We start from the raw sequence: 26,089 nt of genomic DNA on the forward strand, positions 1-26,089 counted from the left end.
TTTTTTTTTTGAGTTACTGCAGTGCCCATGTTTGAGACCTCGAGCAGGAAGTCCTATCCTTAAAAGGTCATCTGTGGACTACCTCAGATTTTTCACATCCGGTTCTCTCTAAAGAGACATTGCTAAACACAACTGGCCTCCTATTTCCGCACAGGAAACCTGATGAACTTTAAACCATTCTTCTACTCCCACACCCTCCCAGCATTTAGCTCGCTATCTATAGGACCTTTGCTGTAGGAATGTTTGGAGATGCCATCATCTCCAAAGGCTTTAATTCACTTTTACTACATTTAGTGTAGTAAAAGCTAAATCAATGAATAGTTAAATCAACACAGGAATTGAACAACTTTTTTTTTTTTTTTTCTAGAATACCCTTTAAATGGGGCAATACAGGAAGCATTTAGAATCATAGACTCATACAATTGGTAAGGTTGGAAGGGACCTCTGGAGATCATCTAGTCCAAACTCCCTGCTCAGCACGGTCACCTACAGCATGTTACACAGGGTTGCATCCAGGCAGGCCTTGAAGATCACCAAAGAAGGAGACTCCACAACCTCTCTGGGCAACCTGTGCCAGGGCTCCGTCACTCTCACAGGGAAGAAATTCCCCCTCACCTCCAGGCAGAACTTCCTGTGCTTCAATTTCTGCCCATTGCCTCTTGTCCTGTCACCTGGGACAACTGAAAAGAGTTTGTCCCCATCCCCTTGACACCCTCCCTTCAGGTACTTGTACACATTGATAAGATCCCCCTTCAGTCTTCTCTTCCCAAGGTCGAAGAGGCCCAGCTCTCGCAGCCGTTCCTCGTAGGGCAGGTGCTCCAGCCCTCTCATCATCCTTCAAAGCCCTACGCTGGACTCTCTCCAGTAGCTCCATGTCTCTCTCTCTCATAGTGAGGAGCCCAGAACTGGACACAGTACTAGAGATGAGGCCTCCCCAGGGCTGAGTAGAGGGGCAGGATCACCTCCCTCCACCTGCTGGCAACACTCTTCCCAATGCACCCCAGGAGACCATTGGCCTTCTTGGCCACAAGGGCACATTGCCGGCTCATGGTTAACTTACTGTCCACCAGCACTCTCAGGTCCTTCTCTGCAGAGCTGCTCTCCACAAGGTCAGCCCCCACCTTGTACTGGGGCCTAGGGTTATCTCTCCCTAGGTGCAGGACTCTGCACTTGCCCTTGTTGAACCTCAGGAGGTTCCTCTCCGCCCAGCTCTCCAGCCTGTTCAGGTCTCTCCAAATGGCAGCACAGCCCTCGGGTGTGTCAGCCACTCCTCCCAGCTTGGTACCATCAGCAAACTTGCTGAGGAGGCACTCTGTCCCTTCATCCTGGTCATTGAAGAAGTTGAACAGGATGGGACCCAGTATTGAGCCCTGGGGGACGCCACTAGCCACAGGCCTCCAGGTAGACTCCACGCCACTGATGACGACCCTCAGAGCTCTGCCTTTCAGCCAGTTCTCAATCCAACTCACTGTCCACTCATCTAACCCTGACTTCTCGAGCTTCTCTAGGAGGATGTTATGGGAGACAGTGTCAAAAGCCTTGCTGAAGTCAAGGGACACAACGTCCACTGCTCTCCCCTCATCTACCCAGCCAGTCAGTCCATCCTAGAAGGCTATCAGGTTGGTTAAGCGGGATTTCCCCTTGCTGAATCCATGCTGGCTACTCCTGATCACCTTCTTTTCCTCCATATGTCTGGAGATGGCATCCAGAAGGAGCTGTTCCATCACCTTTCCAGGGATGGAGGTGAGTCTGATGGGACCATAGTTGCCTGGCTCCTCCTCCTTGCCCTTCTTGAAGACTGGAGTGACACTGGCTTTCTTCCAGTCCTCAGGCATCTCTCCAGTTCTCCAGAAGCTTTCAAAGATGATGGAGAGCGGCCTGGCAACAACATCCGCCAGCTCCCTCAGTACCTGTGGGTGCATCTCATCCGGGCCCACGGACTGGTGGACATCTAGCCTGCCTAGGTCTCTAATCCTATCCTCCTCAACCAAAGGAAAGGACAAGTCTTTCCTGTGTTTTCTGCACCAACAGTCAAATGGCCACAAACATGCTTTAGTGAAAGCAGCAAGAGATTTCATCATTTTCAAATCAAGTATTTTCCTCAAAGAGCAGACAAGCATAAAGAAAACTGTTTTTATTGACTGGCTGCCCATGTTTCAAAGCTTTCTACAACCATGAAGGCTAGAAATACTTATTAACAGATTCTGCAGTACATTCTTCCATTAAGAAAAGTAGATGCAAAACTGAAATTAAATATGCACATGAAACAAAGGCATYGTGTTACACAAATTTGCATTATAACATAAAATTTGTATTCTACAGCCATGCCCAGCACAAATTCAGGTAAAAGCAAAGTTGCTGTATATAGCTAAAACTGCAGATGCATGTCTATCACTTTTCCTTCATCCACTTATGATCAAATTTGAGTGGATGGAAGTACACGCAGCAGGAGCGTGACTGGTACAAATGCTGCACGTATCTGCACTTATCAAGACAGAGCTCCAGGACTACAGATTTCAAGTGTAATAGACAAAAAGGGAGAAAAGATACTAATRAAGTGTAACTAGACAGGAAATTAAGTTGTATGGCTTCTGCAATCTCCAAATTTACATCAGGGAATTCATTTGCAAAGTGCTTTACAGCCACATGACAGTGAGGTGTACCTTGCTCTGGGCTGCTCCTTCATGAGAAGCCAACGGGGCCCTTTACAACACAAGATCAGGACATTGGCAAATGCCACATAACAGATCTACATTCAATAAAATGAAAGGCAGGGACTATCACAGAATCATGGAATCAGTAAGGTTGGAAGGGACCTCTGGAAGGGACCTCTGGAGATCATCTAGTTCAACCTCCCCGCTCAGCAGGGGAGCTCTTCAGAAAGATGGCATGTGGGACAGCATTACATAAATTGTGTAACAGAGCCCTGGAAGAAGCTCCAGCCTGGCAGGGGATATAAATGAAAGTATGTTGCACATGCACCATACATGCACATCTTCTAGGAAGCCACTGGATCTTATAGTGCTGGAGCACTGATCTGGTTCAAGGCTACAATGCAGTGCATGGAGGGTGCACTGGATTTGGTACAGATGCACATATTAATTGTGTACCACATACATATCTGGCTGCTGACAGGGAAGGGCTGTATGCACTTAAGAACATTCAGTCTGCCATGGAACGATTGATTAAACCCTTCCTGGCCTCAGTTTCATTCAGAGCAAYGACAGATCTTCTGTATCATTCGTTTTGTAAGGAGTCTCAGGATAAATTAAGTTAGTTAACTATCAGGATGGACATGATTTAGTTCACGGCTTGTCATGCCTAGCATGGGCTAGAACAAACATTACCTACTATGGAATTATTTGCATTGCCATTCATGAACTTACATAATTTATCACAGACATCTCATGTGGCAAAGATTTTGCCAAAAAAATAGATGATTTATTAGTGTTCTTCTAAGAGAACTTCCTATAGCACAATCTTTCCAAAACAGCAGACAACTTCTGCCAGCAATCTCTGAATACTGGAATAGGACAAGAAGACAGGACAGAAGAAGTAAGACGACTTACAGGACAATAAATCTCGTTAATGCAGTCTTGTCACTGTGGCAAAACTAGAAGATTACTTTAGCYTAATGGTACTGTCATGAACATCACAGAAAACATTAAAGCAGGGAAGCCAAGTTTTTAAAGAGTAATCCAAGCACTCTTTTGCTGATGGCATGGCTTTCTGCAGCCTTATTTTTGTCTTTCAGTAAAAGTGAATTCCTTTGCAGAGATTCAGTAACAAGACAAGTATTAAATTTTACTTATTCAGTGTTTTATCACCCAAATATAGAAACAGATGTTAGCTTTCTGGGCTCCTTTCTCCTGTATTTTTTTCTGGAAATTCAGTTAGTTGCTAAAAAAAAAAAAAATACCAGCAACAATAGCATGGGGTGGGGAAGATGACTGAGATCTAACAGATCTAAGAGTACAAAAGTTTCTTGCCTGGATATCCTTTCAGTCAGTGTGTACATACAGAGAACGTAAAGGAGTTTTACATAGATTTACTGATCTTGCTTCTATGTTACAAGTGTCTTATTAGGAGATATTTAATTACAGAAACTCAATCTAATGTTTCAGTAACTAGAGAAATATGCATTTGAGTTCAGCTTTTACTGCAGACTTCCTACAAACTTCCAAGTAATTAACATTACTGGTTCTCTAGCCTCATTAGAGATGAGGAACGAACGTACAACACTTGGCATAACAGGGCTTTAGACAAGCCTGTAGTCTTTGAATTCTGCTAGAGCAGCAGTCGATAAAGATAGAATTGAGTGAAGCTTGAAGGGGATAAACTAGGGAGAAGCTGTTAATCACCTTCAAGGCAGTCACTGAGGAAAGACCAGGTGAAGCAGATATGCAGGGTTATCTCTGAAACCTCTGTACCATTGCACATTAAAACCACAAGTTACTGAATCAGAGCAGACCCTTAAAAACAGATACTGCATTCCTAACTGGTAAAGATATTAAATTCTGAGGCTGGCAAAAACAGCTAGTTTCTCAGCATTCAAGTCTCAAATAGAATTAAGTCAAGTTTACATAGAATAAGTTGGAAATTCAAAAGACATAGAAAGTTTAAAAAAAAAAAAAAAAAAAGTACTTCAGGAACCCAAACACAGGAAGTTCCTGTACACAGGAAGTTCCACCTGAAAATGAAGAAGAACTTTTCCTGTGAGGGTGATAGAGCCCTGGAACAGGTTGCCCAGAGAGGTTGTGGAGTCTCCTTCTCTGGAGATCTTCAAGGCCCACCCGGATGCAACCCTGTCTACCATGCTGTAGGTGACCGTGCTGAGCAGGGAGGCTGGACTAGATGATCTCCAGAGGTCCCTCCCAACCTCAACCATTCTGTGATTCTGATTCAGTCCAGAGAAGGACCAAAAGGAAAAATAAAACAAAACAATTCTAAAGACCAGAAAGAGGTTTGGACAGTGAACAGCCTCCAGAAATTTCACCATCAGCAAAAATATGCAGTGTGGAAAAAAAAAACCTCCACACAGGACTAAGCTCACAAACTCCAGGAAAAGGACAATACCAAATGCTGGAAAAAAAAAAAAAAAAAAAAAAAAAAACAGAAGAGCTCCCTGATGGATAGACCGGATCTATTCTAACTTCTAAACACTTCTGCTGATGAAAACACTTTAAGTTACTGTGACTCTAGACTGAAAATAAAGCTGCTGTCACAAAACAGTACTGATCTGGGAAACTCCTGGTTTAAGCTGAATTACTGTTTCATGCTATCCATTTTAAGTGTATCCAAGTTCAGCTGTGTGCCCTACTAAATGAATCAAATAAAGATATGTATTTCACATCTCATACTATTTCGGATATCTCTAATGGAAGAAGTGATGTGACAGTCCTAAACAACTCAATCTCCTCTCACATAGAAATTACTCTGATTTTCACTTGCTTCAACCACTTTCAGTAGTTTCAAGAGCTGACAGACAGAAACGTGTYCTACAGGAGAACAACATAATTTCCAATCAAGACGCTCATCTGTTCTCTGATGCATTTCCATCAGAACTCAGACTCTCAAAACATTTTATTATAAAAACTTGTGGCGAGTTTAAGAGTTAACAATACTTTCAGGTAAATGAAACTTACATCAATGTTCATGACTGATTCCATCAAAAGCAAATTTCATTTACCATCAAGCTGCACATTTACTTACCCATAACAGGCTTCTCCAGTGTGCAAGCACTGCTAATCACAAATATTCAAATCAGTGACATTCAGAAGCGTTGCAACACAGTTCAAAGTCACTACTATAAACGCAAATCCTGGTATGCAAATTTGTAGCTTCCAACCTCTTCCTTAACCTGTAGCCATGTGTTGAAGAATGAATACTTATTTCTGACCTCTTTATTCTTTAAAATTCCCTTCKAGCTACTTTAAGGAAAACGAGTACTTTTGAAGGACTGACCTTTAATACCTTATTTGGGCTTTCAAAACTTCTGACTAAGTCTACTTCTCCCTATTTGCAAAACAGTTACTTTGAGAGACTGAAATAGATACTACTTTAATTCAAAGAAATCAAAACCTATCCTCACACTTAGATGTTTTTCCATTTCTTAAGTCAAAGGGCAAACAGTTCCAGATCTATGCTAATGCACAGGATTTTGGCAAGTAACCAAGTTAACTATACCTGGCCATTTTCACTCCTGTCACTTGGAAATCAGCAGGCACAACTAAAGTTGCCAAGAAGTCCAAGCCACAACCCTTAGTTAGGAAAGACATCAAAAACTGTCCCAAAATTACTGATAGGAAAATTGACTGGGTGAAAAAAACAGAAATCTGAAAGTAATCTCAGCATACTGAGGTTTGACTTGATATCAACACCTTGTCCAAGGTCTCACTGGCAACTAATCAGATGAACTATGAGGTCCACTTGGAACCCACCTGAGATGCTAGGTCAGAATGAAAAGCTATCTGAAGCTTCAAGCCCTGTTCTTATAACTCTTCAAGCTCAGAACTATTCAAAACATTAAGACATATAGTTGTGTTGCATTAAGGCTAAATGCAGGCAGCCTTTCAGCCTACTGCTGTTACTTGACTAAAAGAGGAAGCTGAGTAAGACCTAATATCTGCTCCTTCAGTCTAGAATAATCTACTTCTGGTTTCAGAACATTTTCTAATTCACACTGTCTTTATATAGTTACATTCACAGAAGTGCAGAGAAGTATTCTTCTTTGGTAGAGCAATCTTGGTAGCTAGTTTCTTTTCACAGCAGAATAGAGATTAAAAATCAAGGAATGCCATTCCTGGACACTTTCAATGTTGAGAYGGCATTCAAATCGTAGAGGCAATTTTGTTTATGCATAAGAACAAGCATCTGCAAGGCAAAAGGGTAAATAAGAACTTCCTTGTATGTGAGGAGTTTGCCATTATATTCTAAAGCACACATACAATTTACGTTAAAAAATCTTGACATATGCACAGAATTCCAAGCCAGGCATCAAGCCAATCAATTCTGTGTTACTTYTGAGTCACATTGACAGTGGAGTTGCTTGTCACAAGATTACGGGATTTAATTTAATTTGTCTCTAAACTTTTCCTTAACACATTTGTCTTCAACACTCCGAAGGGAGGATATCCGTTAAAAGGTATTTGTAAGACAGTAAGTGGTTCCTAGCTTAAAGGTTGCTGCACCATTATCAGACCTGAAGTTTTGCCTGGCATTCCTCCCTGCCCCTTCAGAAAGATCAGGTGGCCCAAACGATTAGCTTTCTACCTTTCCCTAAAAACTTTGTCTACAAACAGGAAGGATGCTGGATTTTCTAAAGAAAGACAGGATATAGCTCCTCAACAGTAAGGTCTCCCAATGACTAACTCGGATCAGTGTGAATAGTTTAGTTAGGTTGGATTAGTAAGAATTACTGCCTCTTCTTCACAAGCCTAACTGATATGGTCAGTTAAAAGGCCTTCTAGTATGTGGACCTAAAAGAAGATCTGAAATTGAAGATTAATTATATTAACAAAGTTGAGAAGAATTGCTATGAATTTATTTAAGCTTAGAAGGAGCAATTAGACAGAGGTAGCGCTGCAAGAGAATATTAACCACTCAATCACCCACTCCTATGATCTCCCAGGAGGAGAGAAGAAGATGTGTACCTTACTGCTACAGAATACTAAAGGTTGGGTCGGAGAAACAGCAGGAAATCAAAACAATTACGTTATAGCAATTTGGAGAGAGAGGTTTGCTGTTGTACCAGGAACACTGTTAAAGCCAAGGTATGAATAAGAACAGAATTGTAACTAGTTCCATTTGAGGGGGGATATTTATTTATTTTTATTATTGATGTCAAGCTTTCATCAGTTTTATGACAGTTTGAGGAGTCCTGCCTGCCCAGTACACTTTCAATTTAGAACTTATTGCTGTATATGTATTTGTATGTATCATATATATGTGTAGCTATCTAGTGATAGAAGTATACATGCACAGAAAATTTATCCATCTAATCATTAAAAATTAACCATTAAAAAATCAGAGAAGGAATTCAAACAAGTTTACATGTCAACTTCCTTATCTGCTGGCAGCTTTCATCGCCCTTTTTATTCTAAAGGTTTTACCATTCATACAAATAACCACACTTAGAAGTAACTAAAATCCCAAGAACACACAGCCTTCAACTCAAAATGCATGATATTTGATAATCAATGCATTTCTCTGACATACTTTAAGAGATTCAAGTTTTACTTTGCATGCTTATTCAAAACCCAATTCCTCCTAACTCCTGAAACTAAAGATTTCACCCCTATTTGCTTTATCCTATAAAGTATGTAATAGCACTAAGATTAAACACACAAAAGTTGTCCAGAAACCACAGTTCTACCACCTTAACCACCATGCTTATGTAATTAAAACTACATCTTACCTTTTAAGTTTAGAGATCAGAGATTTATTCTCAGTTGCTAACTTATTTTTCCTACTTCTACCCTATCTTGCATAAAACAGAGTCTAGTCCTTCTACTGAAAATAAGATCCAGCTACACCATGGGGGAAATATTGCCCACTCTCGTGGGATGATTTTAAATATAGACACCTGAAGTCATATCTAATCAAACAATGCTTAATGAATACACAATTAAAATAGCTTTGTCACTGTGCAACTGAGATCAAGGCAAAAAGAATTTGCTGGAATATGTGGAAAAATATTAATTTCTCTCAAGTATCACTTATAGAGCCAGGACACTTATTTGAACAGTAGCTATCACCGTAATTTGCCATACAACTGGAACCACAGTTACTTCCTTATAATCTTTATACACATGCACAACAAGCTGGTGCTCAGCAATGAACTTTTTTTTTTAAAAAAAAAGTCACTAACAAATATTTCTTCTGCCAAATCATTGTTTTAGTTACATACACAATACATGTCCGTGTTATGCTAAGAGATAGTTTAGAGTTTTGGTTTGTTTTTCTTAAGAATATGAAGTCACTACAAAGATAAGCCACCCAATTCATCCAAACAAAATGTGGTTTGTCAAAACTATCCAGGGAGGCCAGCGTTTCCTTCAAGTTTGTTTTGAGACTGCAGGTTATTAAAACAAGGTCTTAACTAATGAGGACAGTTCAGGTGCAAGTCATGTTTGGAACAGATTTCTGAAAAGATGAGAAGCACAGCATTGCTCTGAAACAGATCCGTATGTGAAAGAACGTGCGAGGTAACTTCTGCGTAGGGCCGATCTGTTAATATGAAAATTAAGTCATGCCAACATCTCGGCTCTTAGCTGGCAGCATTGCACATGGCTGCAATTTCCATGGCTACCTTCACTAGAAGCACAGTGTCATAAGACAGTAACAAGCAAAGTTAAGCATTTAAGAGCAAATTAAGTTGTGGCTTTCTTCCAATAACAAGCAATATTTATCTGTCTTTTGATGACCTTTAGATTAAGGCAAACTGCTTACAATCTTCATAGAAAAAGAAGAATTAAGCTCATTCCAATTTAGCTGTTAGAGCAGGATCAAGTATATATGTTTATGAAAGTTCCACTTCGCTAAGGCTAAAGGAGGCTAGAAATTGTAGTACTGACTAAACACTCCATGTCCTGAATTTAACCTGCACACTTCTGAAAGTTGTTTTTCCAATTCTGAAAACTATTCATACTTAACAAAACAAGAAGAAATGTGCAATTCAGWCTGTGAATGAATAATGCAATGCCAACTCAAATCACCAGATCAGAGAAACATCTGAACACAATTTTTTCCAACCCATCATTTACTGCTGAGAAACATACTAAAATAGACATAGCGCTACTAAGTTCAGAAAAAGGTGAAGCCACCAGAATTGCCACCCAAAAAAAAAGTCAGTGTACACAATATTTAAATAGAACCAGCAATGACTATAACTATTACTCTGAATCACTCCTACTAGCAGAAAAGTCACAAGCTTCCAGTCAAGTCACAGCTTCAAGTTAAGTTTCAGGCAGACAGGATCCACATTCAAGTTCTCTAGTTATTCCCACAAAGAAGAGAAAAAAAACAATAGGGGCACTGAAAGGTATCTCTGCACAATAAGCAAAATGTTATCTGTAAACGATGCAGAATTTCAGAGTTGCTCACTAAATAAGACTGTCTAACACTGAATAATGTTAATGCAGTTCTCTGTTTGAAAGCTATTGTGGCTGATAACGGGTGAGTACACTCTTCCTGCCCTCCTCCTCCTCCCCTTTTAGCAGCCTCACATCAACTAAAGGAAGAACTTGTTTCTGTTTCATTCGACATCTACAAGTTAACCTGAGTTTCTTCTGCTGACCAAGAAGACTCAGTAACTGAAATCTAATTCAGTCATGAAGTCTGAGTTTGCAGAGCAAGAGATGCTAACCAGAGATTCGGGGGGGGGGGGAGGAAGGGAAGGTAAAAGAATAATATAAAAAAACCTCCCACAATTAGAGTTCTACGTTGGCAGCTTCACAAAGTCACCTTCCACACAAAACAGCGAAACACGACTAATCATTTAGCATCCTAATAATGAGGAGACTGCCACAGAAAGGACACTATATCTTGATTTAGGGTTATTTTAAAAGCAGCTCTTGAGGTACAGAATTTTATATCCTGTGCACTTTATTGGAGATAACAAAACTAGCTTCTCTACCTCTCTATTTTCAGGTTTCAAAAGCGTATCACAACCAATATCATGACCTAGCACTACCACTAACTTTAAATGCACTGATTTTCAGCATTAGAATATGTGTTTGTTTGCTCCTCCTACTAACTGTAATGAAAGCAATACATGCATGTGTCAGGATGAGGAGGAGCCTTCTGTTAAAAAGAGAGTATTCAGCTTTTTTTTTTTTTTTTNCTGGGGGGGTGGTGGTGGTGGGAAATCTGTTTATATTTCCTAAAAAGTTGAAGACTAACAAAGGTCTGAAACTTTCTCCTTCAAAGTTTATTCTGCTACAGTGTCAAGATTCTTACCAACACTGAATTTAGGCCATTACCTGCTACACTCATAGCATTTATTGAATCCTTCTAGGTTTTTCTGGCAAGGATTTAACAGTCAAAATGATTCACACCAAATGTCTACCTATCCCAACAGCCAGTATTTAGGGAAGTATCCTCACTACCACAGGTGGTGCAGAGACTTTCTAAACTAGAGGTTGTATCTGCCCATTGAATGATATTAAAATGTGTAAGTATCAAGAAAAGTCATACAAGGGCCACTTTTCAATAAACTTGCATCTTTTTTTAAGCCTCTACAATCAACTGTCAGAGCAAGTGCCATAGTTTGATTAGTTATTGTGCAGAAAAACAGACATCTGCTTTCATTTACTAAGCTTACTTCCTGCTAAAGGTGTGCCTACTTTAAGTACCATGAAGTTACCCATCCCCTGTTAGCCTGTGCCATCTCATTTATTTCATGCATGTTTATCACATCACCTCTCAACTTCTTTCAAATCAAAGTACAACTTACTCTGGTGAGTATCCTGTCTCTGTCTTCCATAGTTTAAATCACCATGCAGATCAGTTTGGTCTAGGTTTACATAAAGCAGGCATTTTAATTTACTAGTCAAGAGGCTAGGCAATCCATTTTCTGAACTCTATGCAGATTCAGTCTCTACGTAGAAAAGCAGAAAAAGGTAACAGATGTGTTTCTTACTCTTCTTTTAAGCAGCTGTCATCAACTTCATCCACAATTTTTCTTTATTCCCTTTGTAGAGTTTAGTGCTCAAGCAGACTGTAAGCTTTGAAAGCAACATCTGAACTGATCTTTAATCTGACATCAAACCAGCACTTGGCTGTGTACCTTCAACAAAGTCAGTCTTCTGCCACCTGTTCCCTTCCCATCTCYGCTTTCCGAAGGGCTCTCCTTCCTCGCTTAGCCTACTCCTCAAAGAGCAGATTTGTCAAACAGCACAAGAGATCAAGAATGAGCTCTGAGGACACAAGTCCTGGATCAGTCACTGATCAGATGTCTCAAACATATCCTGACTTTTTGTTCCTATCCCAAAACCTTGGAAAATTCCACTCTTCACAGCTGCAGTGAATGCCAAGAGAGCAGTTTGTAAGACTGTGCAAGCCAGCTCAGCAGYGACTAGCTATGCATTAAAAATAAACAAAATTCTGCTTTCCACAGACAACTTAAAAATAGCAGAGGTGCAGGTAGTTTTGTGACCAGCTAGTGATATGTAGTTTTGGCCCAGCTAATGAAGTCATGGACAAGGCTTGCCATGTATTAAGACAGCAAGATTAGTTTAGCCAACTATTGCCATCTGTACACTGTGCACATGCACGCTCTTTACACCTTGCTCAWGGAGTGAGCACAGGACTTCCAGAGGTCCTAATGCCTCCCAGTCTACGGGGTTTTAACCTTGTGCAAAGCTGTGCTTCAGAATACTGTCCAGACTCCAGCTGAAGGAGGGGAGGAAACCCTATCAGCAGCACACTGATGAAGAGGATATTCCTTTGAGCTTGGAAAGCCTATTTGCACACTAACTATACAATAAATGGAATAAAAGACAACAGTGTTTAGCTACCATATTTTTCCATTCTTTAACTAGCCGGCTAATTACTTCTAGACAAAATAATCTACCATAAAACCAGCAGTTTAATACTGATGCTCACTACACAGGTTGATAAATTTGTACTAAATACAAATTCAGTTTGGATCAACAGATTACAGGAATCATCATTTTCAGACCTGTAGTCATCATGACAAAGTGATTCAAAAAGCTATTAAAAAAAGAGAACAAACAGGATTATTGTCCACTTGCCCACAGGTCACCCATTTTCAACCATACCATTAACTGAGACTGGTATGAGCAAACTTGAGGCCATCTCAAAATACATCCAATACCAAAAGTCATAGTACTTCCTCCTCACATCCTAAAAAGGGGAGCAGGGAATGCAGCTTCATACTCCTTTGAATTGGTTTAAATCTGGGGAAAGGGGTTGTTTTGTGCACGTTTTGTTTATTTGGAAGGTGTCATTAACAGTCATGGCTCACTTAAAGGCAAAAACATTCACATATAGGCATGCTTTCCTTATTTTCTACACATATAGAAGCACATTTATTTAGCAACAATACCGAGCCCTCCGCAATGGATTGCTGTAAGTTCAAAACATGAGAACAGCCTACATTTCTTATTTCCTTCCTTCTGCAAGGTTGAGTCACATCCTTAGGTCTCCGTTTAGAAAGCTAACAAACCACGTTAAAAGACATATATCTTTAATGGAGAAGCCTGGCATTCAAGAGAACATAAGGCATTGACACAGGCCACAGTTCAACTCCTAGTCTCATTTGCTACATCATCACAGACAGGAGAACTACACACCTTTTTTCCTGTTAAAAGCAAAATCTGGTGCTCTTCATAGACAGACAATTTAGTCAAAGGATTTCATAGATAAATRAAAGGTTTTAACATTTATAAGAAGTGAATAGGCACAAATCAGTTTCTTGCAATCAGTGAGAGGAGCTATACAAAAAAACCCTCCAGATATGGCAGACAGCAGAAAGTTCAGTCACCTCTAAAGACTRCAACAAAATGACTTTCTAAAGATAAGCATAAAATTAGGATCTGCACTTGTTTCTTTCAATCCCACTCGCACTTTAAATAAAACAAAGCTTTTATTCCCTTATACTTTAAGCAAGAATGCCAGCAGAATAAGCAGTCCTGCCTTTGCCATATTTTCTCCGGCATGCCAACACGAACACCRCAGAGATAACATGGAGAAGTTCGCTGGTGAGAACTACCGAAACCCCAGAAGCGGTATGAGACCTGCACCAGTTTCCCAGGCCAGTCCTGCACAGCCCAAGCAAAACTGTCAACCAAAAACAAGCAAGTTTAATCTAAGGCTTAGATTACTTTCTCTTGATGCAACCCACTTCTGCAGTCCACATCACCGTGGTAAAGTGGATGGACCTACAGAAATCATCCTCATTACCCACTTCTACCATGATGAGAACATCACGGCAAGAACAATTCAGCAATTAACATTAGAGAATTTTGGCCAGCAAAGATGACCAAATAACATCCCGCATCTGCTGGTATATTGGCCAGCACAACTTTCAAGTCCATATTCAGTCCACCAGACTCTGAAATATTATCAGTTATCTATACATGTTATCTATATATCACAATATTCAATATCATATCTTTCTACATACTATATGTATATAATGTAACTATTATGTTCATACRCATTATCATTACACAGTGCATTACCATCAGCGTCCTCCAGACACTTACASGCAAGGCAATAAGGTAAGTGCAAACACAATAATTTTCTTATAAATGTGATAATCTAACAAAACTGATTCCCTGCTACCAGGCAAGCAGACCAGTCAACACATTTCCACACTTTCTGCCTTGGACAGGTTAAAGGCCYCAGTTTACTGGCTGAGTCTCGCCAGTCCCTTCAGTTTTCTATAAACTGTGTAGTTTTAGATAAAACTGATGCATTTAAGACTGTTTTAAATGGTGTCATGCATGAGACAGTTCTGGGGCTGTAATTTTTAGAACAAATTTGAGAGAATTTCTTTGAAGTCTAGCTAGCTATCAAAACAACTACACAACATACTTAAAACAGTAGCGCACTATTGCTATTTAAAGATTAAATTGGTGCCATTTTGCAAGGTACATATCAGGTCATTTATTTAGAGCAGGTGCTACAGCAAAGGAGGAACTAATTGCTAAGTTTCCAGGATGAGAACATAGCTGTTGGGTCAGAGACAAACTTCCCTAAAAGTGTTTGTTCCCCCTCCCCCCCACAACTAATCTAGAGAATAAGAAAAAAGAGGTGTCCAAGAATATTCAAACTTGTTCAACATAAACAACAAAAGCCCAGCCCAGCCAGGTTTTCAGAATTAGGCCTAAATAACTGTGAAGTTTACACCATTATAAAGTGTCAGGCAGTAAAACAAYTTGAAAAATGAATTTTGCATCTTATAAGTATTACCTATAGCCTTTGATAAACACTATCACCGTAATCAGCTAAAAAATAAGAGATGCTGAATTTACTCCTAATGCCCCAATTGATTTGGCACTAGGAAATATTATAATATTGACCTTGAAGTCCTGTTTCACTGCAAAGGTGAGATTTCTGGGGTGGTGAGAGTAGCGCTTATTGTTCTTGAGCGTGAAGAAATGAAAGTTCCCTTCTGCACTATAAACGCTGCTCAGCCCCAAATGGAGCATTTGCAGGAACACAGACTACTCCCAGCATACGGAGCCTGTCCCAATTACAAGCCATGAGCAATCCTGAGATCCACAAAGGGGAAAAAAAAGAAAGACATTTCTTGTTCCAGGAGCCTCCCCTGATTCCAAAGCAGTTTGAGTGCAACCGCCCACACTTGTGGAGACTTGTCCTGCTCTAAGAGCTGCACAGCAGACCCTAAGGAGAACTGCTGCCCTGGACAGGGCACAACGTGCTTCCAGAGGCCCCCAATCTGGGCAATCTGACAAGAAGCAGAGGACCCTAAAACAAAACAAAACAAAAACAATATATATATATAAAAATAAACGGTGAAAATGACAAGACAAAATTCAAACTCCTCCCTTTTCAGGCGGTTCTAAGCCTCAGTTTTGTAGAGATGAGTACCAGTATTAATGATGTTAAACAAAGGTAACACTAGGATAAAACCYAGAGCCATCATACCACTAAATCAGGTACTACTAGGATCAGTACTCTAAACATTTTGGTTTTAGAAGTATTCAGGGAAGAACAAAGCAGAGAAAAGTGTGGTTGGTCAAAACAAAAGAAAACATGAAGAATGTTCTCTATGTCAGACATTTCCTCAATTATGAGAAAAAGAACATTCTAAATAAATGTTGTATAAAAGAGGATCAGAAAGGACTGAGCAATAAGAGCGAAACTATCTGATTAAACATGAGACAGAAGCATGATCCCTACCTTCCAGTATTATACTGTCCACAGGCAGGAAGGACATAGCCTTACTTCAAGTTTTCATTATAAGCCTATCCTATTATAGCAGTCTGGGCAATTTATGAAGCATAACACAGTTGAAAGTAATAAGAAAAAGATGATGTTACACAGGACAAGTGATTGATAAGAGAACAAAGCATGTTCATCAGGTGCCCTCCTTCAGTGAAGGGCAGCAGGTCAAGTGTAGTCATCACTACTCAGAGACCCCCTAATGAAAGGGAAAGCAAGAATACCTTAAGTAAAGCAGCTTTAAATAAAATAAAAAAGGTCTCAGAATGTATTTCAAAAAATATGGATATTGATAAAATACCCATATGAGAAAGATAGTGATTCCAACATATCTAACAAGAATTTCATTCACTATTTTTTTTTCCCTCTTTTGAGCTTCCACAGATGAGCCGAAATACTAGTTTAAATTAAGATTGAACATTGTCCTTGAAACAAGATGCATTTAAGTACCATCACAAAATAACCTCCTTTGGCTTGTAACTGTGTTATTAAACAGTAAATGTTAAATTCAAAAGTAATTGTTAAATCAAATTTCTGCTTGTTTACAACACGATAAAAATGAAACACCCAGTCATTTGGCCAAGAATCGCAKTTTACCAAGACTAAAGTAAATATATWTTTTTTTTAAATAAAGCTGTAATTCTGAATGAGGAAGTAGACCAGTTCTGAGCACAACATTTATACTTTYCATTTTAAAAAAAGCATTTGGCCTTCACACTTTTTAACATGCAAAAGTACTAAGACCAAAGACACCATGTGTCAGAGCAAGTTACAGGTTTGCAACTGTGGAAGCTAAACAAATTTCTTGAAGTTACTATGCGCATTTTAGTTCTTTTACTTGAAGCTATCGTACATACATCAATGAGACAAAACTAAGCAGTACTGAGTCATTCTGGCAGTGTGGTGAAGCCAATGCAGTGTGAAAACTGAGCTATGCGGCTCAGTTAGCATACTAACTATATCACCTTACTGTGTTTCCATCTTCTGGAGACAGATGGTTGGTGGGGTTTGTTTGTTTGTTTGGCATTTTTTCTTCTTTAAACAAAGTTTTACCATGACTACTTCCTTTTCTTTTTACTACTGCTACTTCCAGCTCTTGCCTGACTCACCCACACAAAGCTATGCTTCAACATGTTGCACTTTATGTTCTTTTACAAAGTGTCACTACAATTCTTATTTGAACTGAAGATACTTAAATTGCATAAATCCACCCACAGAGGTAAAGGTGGGTAGAACTGACAGATCACATAACTTATCACACAGGCTTTGTGTGCGTTTAGTCCAGAAAACAGCACCTGAGGCTCTCATTTTTTAAAGTCTGTGTGTCCTTTTCTACATGAAGTACTTCAAGTTTGAACAGTAATGTTTGTTTGCCACATGCCTAATATTCAATCAGTAGCCAGCTGTGCTTCTTAGAAACCCAGTATTTTGATCAAGTTTTCAGATTAAAACTAATCCTGTTTCCTCCCTAAAAAAGCCAGAAAAATCTCTTTTAAGGCCTGAAAAGAGATTTTATATCAGTGATTATAAAACTTCCAAAAGAAAGCAAGTTTCTAAAAAATGTAGTCTGCTGCAAAAGAGCTAGGGATGCTAGCTGCAAAGATGGTCAGCCAAACATTAGCTGAACATAAGCCAATACAGTAGGCCTGGCAAGAAAAGGCAAAAAAAAAAAAAAAAAAAAAAAAAAAAACAGCTCCATCAGCAGAGGCTGCTGTTCTTTTCTTTACACAGGAGTAAGCTCTTTCTTCTCTCTGTGTGTTTTTTTGTTTTGTTTTGTTTTTTTCCCCCAAATAGTGCAGTCTTCTAACCAGGATAAGTCATATTTATATTGTCTTAAGCAGAAGCTCACAAATAGTTGCAAAGTGTGTGTTTTTTTGTTTTTTTTTTTTTACTTCTCTTACTGGAAAGGAGGGTTAACAGCAGCTTTATACTTCTTATATTGGTTGATACAGTTTCTCCTCTAAAGAGAAACTTGAGAAGCCACAAGGCACTACAAAACAGCAAGAGCTAAAGGTTCCTCCTTCCAGTGGCTACAGTAGGACAGAACTATCTGACAAATTAAAGAGCTAATCACAGCAATACAGAAGACTGAAATAAAAACCTCTTTAAAAGAAAAAAAAAAAATAATAYCCCCYCCCCCCCCCAAAAAAAAAAACTCAGAAATCCCAGTTCATTCCTCCTTCCTTCACCACAGAGGAGGGATGGAAACCCTCTTAGCTCACTACTCCAAATTCTGTTAATAAAGTCACACCTTTTTTTTTTTTTTTTTTTTAAATAACCTTTAATCACTATTATTCCTCTTTCCAATACCTGGAAGTCTGGCCTTTTATGCATGAGGAATAAAACTGACCAAAGCAGTAAAACTAACAAATAGCACAATCTCTATCAGTACCTAAAGTATTTGAAGAAAGTAAATTATGTGATCACAGCATTCTGAGTCAACACACGCATTAATTTAGAAATAAATTTGCCTTTTTCACAGTGAAGCAGCTGTATTCTCCTGCTACAACAAACAAGACGACCTTGAGCACTGCTGTTTTCTCCACTCAGTTTATGGTATCTACAGGTCCAAAGAGACAGTAAATGAACACAAGGATAGACATGAACTCAGAATAAAGTGTTGAAACAGAACTGCAACAAGAAAAAAAAGGGGGAAAAAAAAGTATGTTTAATGGAGATATGGCTTCAATATGTAAACTAGTCTAAAAAGACTCAGGTTCAGTCATTTCTAACCATGCATGCAAAGCTAGCTGAACATTTCTTCATGCCTTTGCTCCTGATGTGTAAAATAGGAAGCAAACTACTTCCTCATCCCACTAGAGCATTCTGATAATAAATAACTGTACAGAAAGCAGTACGATACTATCCAGCAGGAAATTAATTATATCTCTGGAGTAAAATCTGGCTGGAACATAGCAAGATATTAAACAATGAGATAAAATATTAAACACCTGTTTACTAAATAAACACTAGTTACTTCATACCAGTGATAAAACAAGAGTCCTAAAGGAAGAAATGGCACAGAACTACGTATTCAAAAACAACAAGTATTTAACCCTGTGTAGGTAGCCTTCCATCTGCAATTTTTTCACTTTTGAGCACTCAACATCTTAGCCTAATAGAAAAGGTCAATTATAAACTTGTGCCCAGGAGATCAGTCTAGACATTTCATCCTTTTGGTCCTACAGCTGATTGCCAGATTCCAGATGYCTACCCCTTAGCAATACGTATCAGGCTAAACCGGTGAAGAAGACATGATGACTACACTAATGGTAAGGAGCAAGACACAGTATCTTTTATTTCATTGCAGTCCATTCCCCACAGCTTTTCCAAATCAAGTCCCTCCCAACTCCCTTTTCCAGGAGGCCTATTTACCTTCCTAACTTCTACTCTTGCTTCTCCTGTCAAGGCTTCCTCTCATAAGCCTCTCCTTTCCATACTCTCTCTGCCCAGCAAGTCCCCATTTCTGTTCATGCTAAGTGCTCTGTGAGAGATTAACATCATCTCTCTCACACCCTCCCTCACTACATGGCCAATTCGCTCTGCAGAGCCAGCAAGCTCCCGACTCAAACTCCCCACCAGTTTTTGAACAACTTGTTCCCAGCTCTGTTCCAGATTCTAACTAGTATTATTTGTTCCTACTTTCAGAGCCAGTTGAGTTCCTTTTCCTAGTTTATTGCTATCACACTTCACTTCTACTGTTATCTCCATTCAAATCTGTTTCCTCTCCCGTGCTGCATTTTATTAGGTGGATGCATCTTTATTAAACCATGAGTTTTCACAGGACTGCATTTGGGTCCAACCACAGCACATTCCGAGTTATGGATGGGAAGAAAAGCAAAACAAGAGGCRTAAACTCTACAAAAAGAAAAAACACTCAGCTGTAAAGCTGAGATACACTTGAGTAATTCAAAGAGCTATCAAGAATTTTTAAGAACACTCAACATCTGTTCCCAAACCTCACTTTTGGCAGCTACTAAACTACCTTGACTGAGATTTTTTTGAAAACCTGACAAAATATTAACACCAATATTATATAAATTATATGCTCAAAGTATTAGGTCTTAATCAAAAGTCTCATTGTAAGACTTTACTGCCAGCCCCACCTACAGTAAGTTCCCAACTGGGACAGATTCTACACCACATTTATTATAAAGCCATAGTTGCTTAACAATGATTAGCTTCTAGAGAACAAATTTGAACATTGCTAAAAATAGAAACTTCAGAAAAGATACGAAAGGAACTTGGGATTTATTTGGATACTTAAAAGCTACTGTAAGAGTATCCTCTGAACTTAAAGCTTGGAGACATCAAAGTAGGTCATGTTATCCTATTAGTACTACTACATGAATTCAGCTGTGAATTCAGAGATGCAAAGTTAAAAACAGCTAAATCATTTAAAGTAATTATTTCAATGTTCAAGAGACTACAGCTTTAGCCAGCTGCACATGGGAACAAGTAGAGAGTGGTCTTCCACAGTAAGCAAAACATTTCAAACTATCATTACAATTCAATAGATTGTTCCACTGACAAATCTACATCTCCTCACATAACACTTCTTCACCGAAACAGGAAAGCTAAAACATACATCAGTTAAATGAACACTGTCTATAAGCAATCCTTGTACAATGTTCTGCCTCTTTCATTTGATCTTCATTTATAAAAAGGAAAGTAATTCTATCTTTAAGACAAAACCTTGTAAAGTCTAGCGGTTACATATTTCACTTCCACATTAGGAAGGAACAGTTGCAAATAACCATATGTCTAAGCCTATAAAAGGTGCAAGTACACCAAAAAGTAATGAACTGGCTTTTCAAGTTGTTACTCAGAATGCATTTTGCCTAAGAACATTTCATGGACATTAAACAAGGAGTTTTTGTTTGCTTACTAAGAAATACATTCATAGTTCTTAAAAAACTTTGTTTAAACAGACTACCAGTACCTCTGAATAGTCAACTTAAGATTCAGAAAACTACATTTTTTTTGTATTAAAATGCCAAACTGATCTGTATATCAGTAGAAGCTTAAACAAATACCTTTCTTGTCTAATACAGGAAAAACAAACAAACAAATTCCTTCCCTGTGAGAATGTTATGCTCAGGAATGATATAAATCCAAATAGAGAATCAATAATCATATAGAGCCACACCTGACTGGAAACATACTCAATTGCCTYTAACTTTTGAAGTTATATAATTGCTAGATCTACTAATCTCAGAAACAGGGCTTTCCAGTCAGCTAATTTACTATTAGGACTCCTAGAAACTCATCCATTACCCTGCATAGTACAGCAGAAAAAGTTACTCATGCTAACTCTCCATTTAATTTAATCATCTAGTACCTGAGGAGAACCAGAATTGCCTCATGGCTGAATTTAAGAGCCTTTTAAACTATGCCAGTTTAATAGAATTCATTCACACTCATTCACAGGAACAGCTTCCTGTTCTTGGGGGGGACTGTTAGGCATGTAGTATAAAGTGGTTTTAARAATGTATCTAGGACAGCATTCTGTTGCATTGCCTTTCTTATATAAAAGTGATTACTGATACAGAACTTTTTTGCCTGATGGTCACTGATTCAGGGAAAGTATTTGCTGATGAAATTCAGCCTTCCAGACAAACGTATTAGCTGCCTACAGGATCAAGCTTTAGATTTTGGTGTGGGTGGCAGACAGAAGGCCTGTTTTGCAAGGCTTGCTATTTTTGTAGCTACAGCTATACCAAACTGAATGCATTCAACCTCATAAGCTAAGCTGTCGCAGACCCAATTACTATCTGCATGGAGACAACCTGGAAATTCCAGGTGCTGTAGAGATAAGCCAGAAAATCGATCAAACACTTAGTAAATAAAATCACCTAAACTATAGAATATTTCCACTGAATGCACTCCCATACAAACAWCATTTGAAGAAATTAGTTTGAGTTTGAAGGTGGTACTTATCTTGTTTCAGATGTTTCATCTCCAACTTTTACTACAGTTCCATGAAGATTTTGCGTAGTAGAAAGAATGCTGGGTTTGTGGTCTCATACATCATTCCCTAAATTTCAAGTCAGAGTGAGTAATGCAGAAAACAATCGTTTCTGATATACRCAAAGCTAATACATATCTAGGTACCAGGAAATCAGAAATTCTATTTCTAGGTGTTGAAAAAGTAGTGTTAAAGAACCCTCAAAAAGTAGTAGTCTAGTACAAGACTGTAACTTCATGGCTAGTGTTACCACTATGAGAGTTAACTAGAAACAAATTACTAAGGGTTACTAACCCTTAGTATTACTAACCAAGACTGTACAGTTCAATCAGCACCAATACTAAGTGAAGAAGGCAGCATAACCAGGAGGTGACAAAGGGTGCAAGAATGGATGCAACTGCRTATGACATACACACAGGGGCACTGAGCAGGACACTGTCAACCTTTACTTCACATTTACGACTAAGAGCTACCTCAAAATTCAAGCTACCATGACTGAAAGGCAAAGGATTATAAGATTTTACTTTGATCATTCAATATGCTTTGTGTGCAACTAGTTTCACCATTTACACTGCAAGGGTAGTCTCTGTGCACAAAGTCTTCACATGACAGAGGTGAAAGGTATTTCTAATAAGGAGAATGGAATTAAAATCACAGGAGATGGGGAACACAGGAGAAAGTACAGTAGCTAAAAATACTTTCAGCTTTATTTAGGCAATTCTAAAACTATTCTTTGTTTGTTCTTGGTTTTTCTATTTATATAATCACAGTACTTACTTCAGTAAGCACTAGAATTGCAAATGCRCTACAGCCTCTATATAAAACTGCCTATTACTCTCAGCAAATTTTAGTTTAAAATATTCTGCCAGCTGCCACAGCCAACCTGGGGTATTCAGGATAGCATGCCTGTATCACAGGAGTGGGGAATCTGAGGTATAGAGCCAGAAATAAAAGCAATCAAGTAAGTCTTCATATACAAGAAGAAAAAAAAATAGACTTCTCCATACTGGTTAGTTAGAGGTCTTAAGCTTCCTATGGTCACAAAGAAGAAAATATTCTCTAAGTAAGTATCACACAACCATTGATTAAAGGCAGATTTATCAGGTATGTAAGAATACATTCCATTATCTGTAAGTGCACTTTATACACGCAAATAAACACGAGTGGAAAAGCAGTCAAAAGGTGCATACAACTGATCATCATCTGCAGCAGGAAAAGACTTTGAAATATATCATCAACCTGATTAATGCATACATATCAGCTGCTAGTAAGAACTGGTAATGTTTCATACTCCCCGGCATTTAACTCTCCTTGCAATTCAAGCACTCCTTCCTTCATACCCCCAGCCCAGAGCCATTGCAGTCTTCGCCACCACCTTCCCCTCACTCCCATCACCTTTGAGGCCATAGGAACACAAAGAGGAATTCCCCTGGACAAAAATGACAGCCTGGATGATTCTCTGTCTCTGTGCCATGGTAAGAAGCACCGGAGTGTGGCACTGACATCCAAGCCTTGCATGGTTTCAACACAAATATTCATTCGGGCTTCATACTTTGCTTGTGGCATGTTTTCTTGACAACTGTTAGTCCATGAGATGCAATCTGACTTTGCTCAAAGTAATTCAGTTTGAAGAAGTATTTGCAAAAATTTTATGATGAATAAGCCTCATAAAATTGATATATAATATACTTCAGAGTATTTAGCATTACCTTAAGAGACAGGAGCCATTCTTTTCAACTTAGGCCTATCTGCATCAATGACAAGAAGTCCTGGTATAATTTTATCAGAGTAAACTTTTAGAAAAGACAGGCAAAGGCAATAACCTGGATTYACATTAGTGACATTTCTTTAAGAACAAACCTGACTCCTTAATAATCGGATCTGACTGCTTGAACATAATGCCTGTCTCTAATACAGGTTATGCATTAGTTCAATTTATGCCCTCAGCTGACAAGCAATAGCAAAAAATGGTATTGCAGGCTATTTGTGCATCTATATTTTCCTAGGTACAGAATGGGGAGAGGGAGGAACTGCACTTATGTTTACCACACCTAGACAGCAACAGAACTCTGTCAAAAGTCTGGAAGCAGACACCTTAAACTAGAGTTCCTTGTACACCTTTCGCCGAACTATTTCAAATACTGCATTCAATTAATTTCAAAATTAGTTTACACCTTAGCAGAATAGTTAATAACCAAGAGATACAACACAAGTATTTTCTTTTTTTCTTTGTGGAGGTGCTACAAGACTCATGGGGAAGCCACGTAAAGCAACAAAACACTTATCTATGCAAGCACAGAACTGTCTAAGATCATGTTCTACAGTCAGTGCAGTTCCAGCAGGAAATGTTTCATATGAAGATGCAAAGAATTCCAGAAGACAGTCCTTTCAATAATCCTTCACCTCAGATGGCCTCAGCTAAACCGCAAACAATGAAGAAAATTTCGAGCACCTGATGACAAATGCAAGTTATATAATGGAAAGGATCAAATTCATTCCTTGCAGTTTCACAACAGTGACAGTTCATGATAGGAATATTTTAAGACAGTCTAGAATCACCTCYTTCTATAGCCTCTATTCTCTGACAGCTCATATACGTAATAGGAAATCTTAACTGTTCAAATTGGATAAAATGCTATTTACTCTCTCGCTAAAAGCTTCTGTTTCAGTAATTGAATACTCTTTGCAAATCAAACAAAGAATATATCTATTTCATGGAATGGCAACATATTATCCAAGTGTTTTAGGTTTTTACTATTAGATCTGCTACACCAGGTTGAAGRTATGAACTGCAAAATCTAACAAAAATGTACCTTGCTAAGAGAAGACATGTATCAGGTAGAACCTCAAAACTCTGGATTCACATTCCAACTTTGATTAACATTACTTCAGAGCAACTGCTAAATGTCTCCTCTTCGATTCCCCTATCTGCCAAAAATCCACTATAAAAAAATGCATCTATTTGCAGGTACATTTAAAGTTCAAGCAGCCAGAGCACACACACACACACACACACAAAAAAAACACCCACTTGCTTGTGTGTGTGTGTGTGTGTGTGTGTGTGTGTGTGTGTGTGTATGTATATATATATATTTAAAAAGAAGTCTGTATTGCTCAAGCCCCTTTCATAATAAAAAAGGTAATAGGCAAGAACACTGATTATTCAAGTTACTCTAGGAAATGTTTTGCTAACTTTAGAATTAATATACACGCTAATTTCCACATTATCAGAAATTCAGAACGATCAATTTTAAGCATTAATGAAACTCTACTAACTAGCAGAAGGACAGCTGTCAGATCGTCACTGACATTTGGATCCAGGATGCTGATGCAATGGAAAAGAAAAAGCAAAAAGACAAAAAAGCGTCAAGAATCTTCACAACAAAGAGTCTCTTGATTTCTTTGGTATCTGTTTCTGTGAAGAAGCTTGTATTTTATCACCATCTGAGATACTATGCCAGATTGCAGAGTAACAAAGTAGAACTGAGTTGTAATTATTCTGAAGTCGTATAGGAGAAAATTAAAATCCAATTAAAACTTGATTTTATCAGTCATTTAATGAATAGGTTAGAAGCAACACCTCACTTTTATAGCTTCTGAATTCACCTCAYCCCTGGGTGCAGTGACAGTCCAAACATCTCAGCTACTCTACACACCACAGAGAAGTTGCACAGAACAGCAGAGTATATCCTCACCGTCGTAATTTCGCAGTGATTTTTATATTCTACTTAATTCACTAGATGTTTAAACTGGAGTTGGAAAGATAGGACACAGATAGCAGTCCCTTCAATAGGCTTCCTCCTCCCGGTCAAACATTAACTCTGTCACTCCATTACCGCGAGGCTGAGGCGCCCCGCGGCACGGCTCCGCCGCGCAGCACCGCTCAGCCCGGGCAGGGACACGAGATGCTCCGCTGCCATCAGCGGCAACCGGCACGAGCAGCCGAGCGGCTGCGGCCAGGCAGCAACCGGCCCCCGGGCGCGGGGCAGACGCGCAGGAGCTATCTAACACCCGGCGGCTGGCCGACGCTTCGCCTCGCGAGGCCAGGCGGGCACCGACGGCCCCTTCTCGCCCGCAGAGGTGGCGGAGGCCCGGGGCTGCCTCCTCGCCCCGCCGGCCGGGGGCGAAGCCGCGGCGGCGGGGCGGGGCGGTTGCCGCGGGCGGAGGGGGCTTGGCCCGGCCCGG

General features: G+C 39.3%; 1 protein-coding gene across 3 annotated transcripts in view; it reads right to left on the bottom strand.

Moving 5' to 3' along the window:
- The window catches only part of CYRIB (CYFIP related Rac1 interactor B), a 75,371-nt gene that overhangs the window by 48,723 nt on the left and 559 nt on the right, over positions 1–26,089 (bottom strand). The gene's annotated exons all lie outside the window — the stretch shown is intronic.

This window comes from Rhea americana, unplaced genomic scaffold, assembly GCF_003343005.1.
Source record: "Rhea americana isolate MKP2758 unplaced genomic scaffold, rheAme1 scaffold_0, whole genome shotgun sequence".
NCBI classification, from domain to species: Eukaryota; Metazoa; Chordata; class Aves; order Rheiformes; family Rheidae; genus Rhea; species Rhea americana.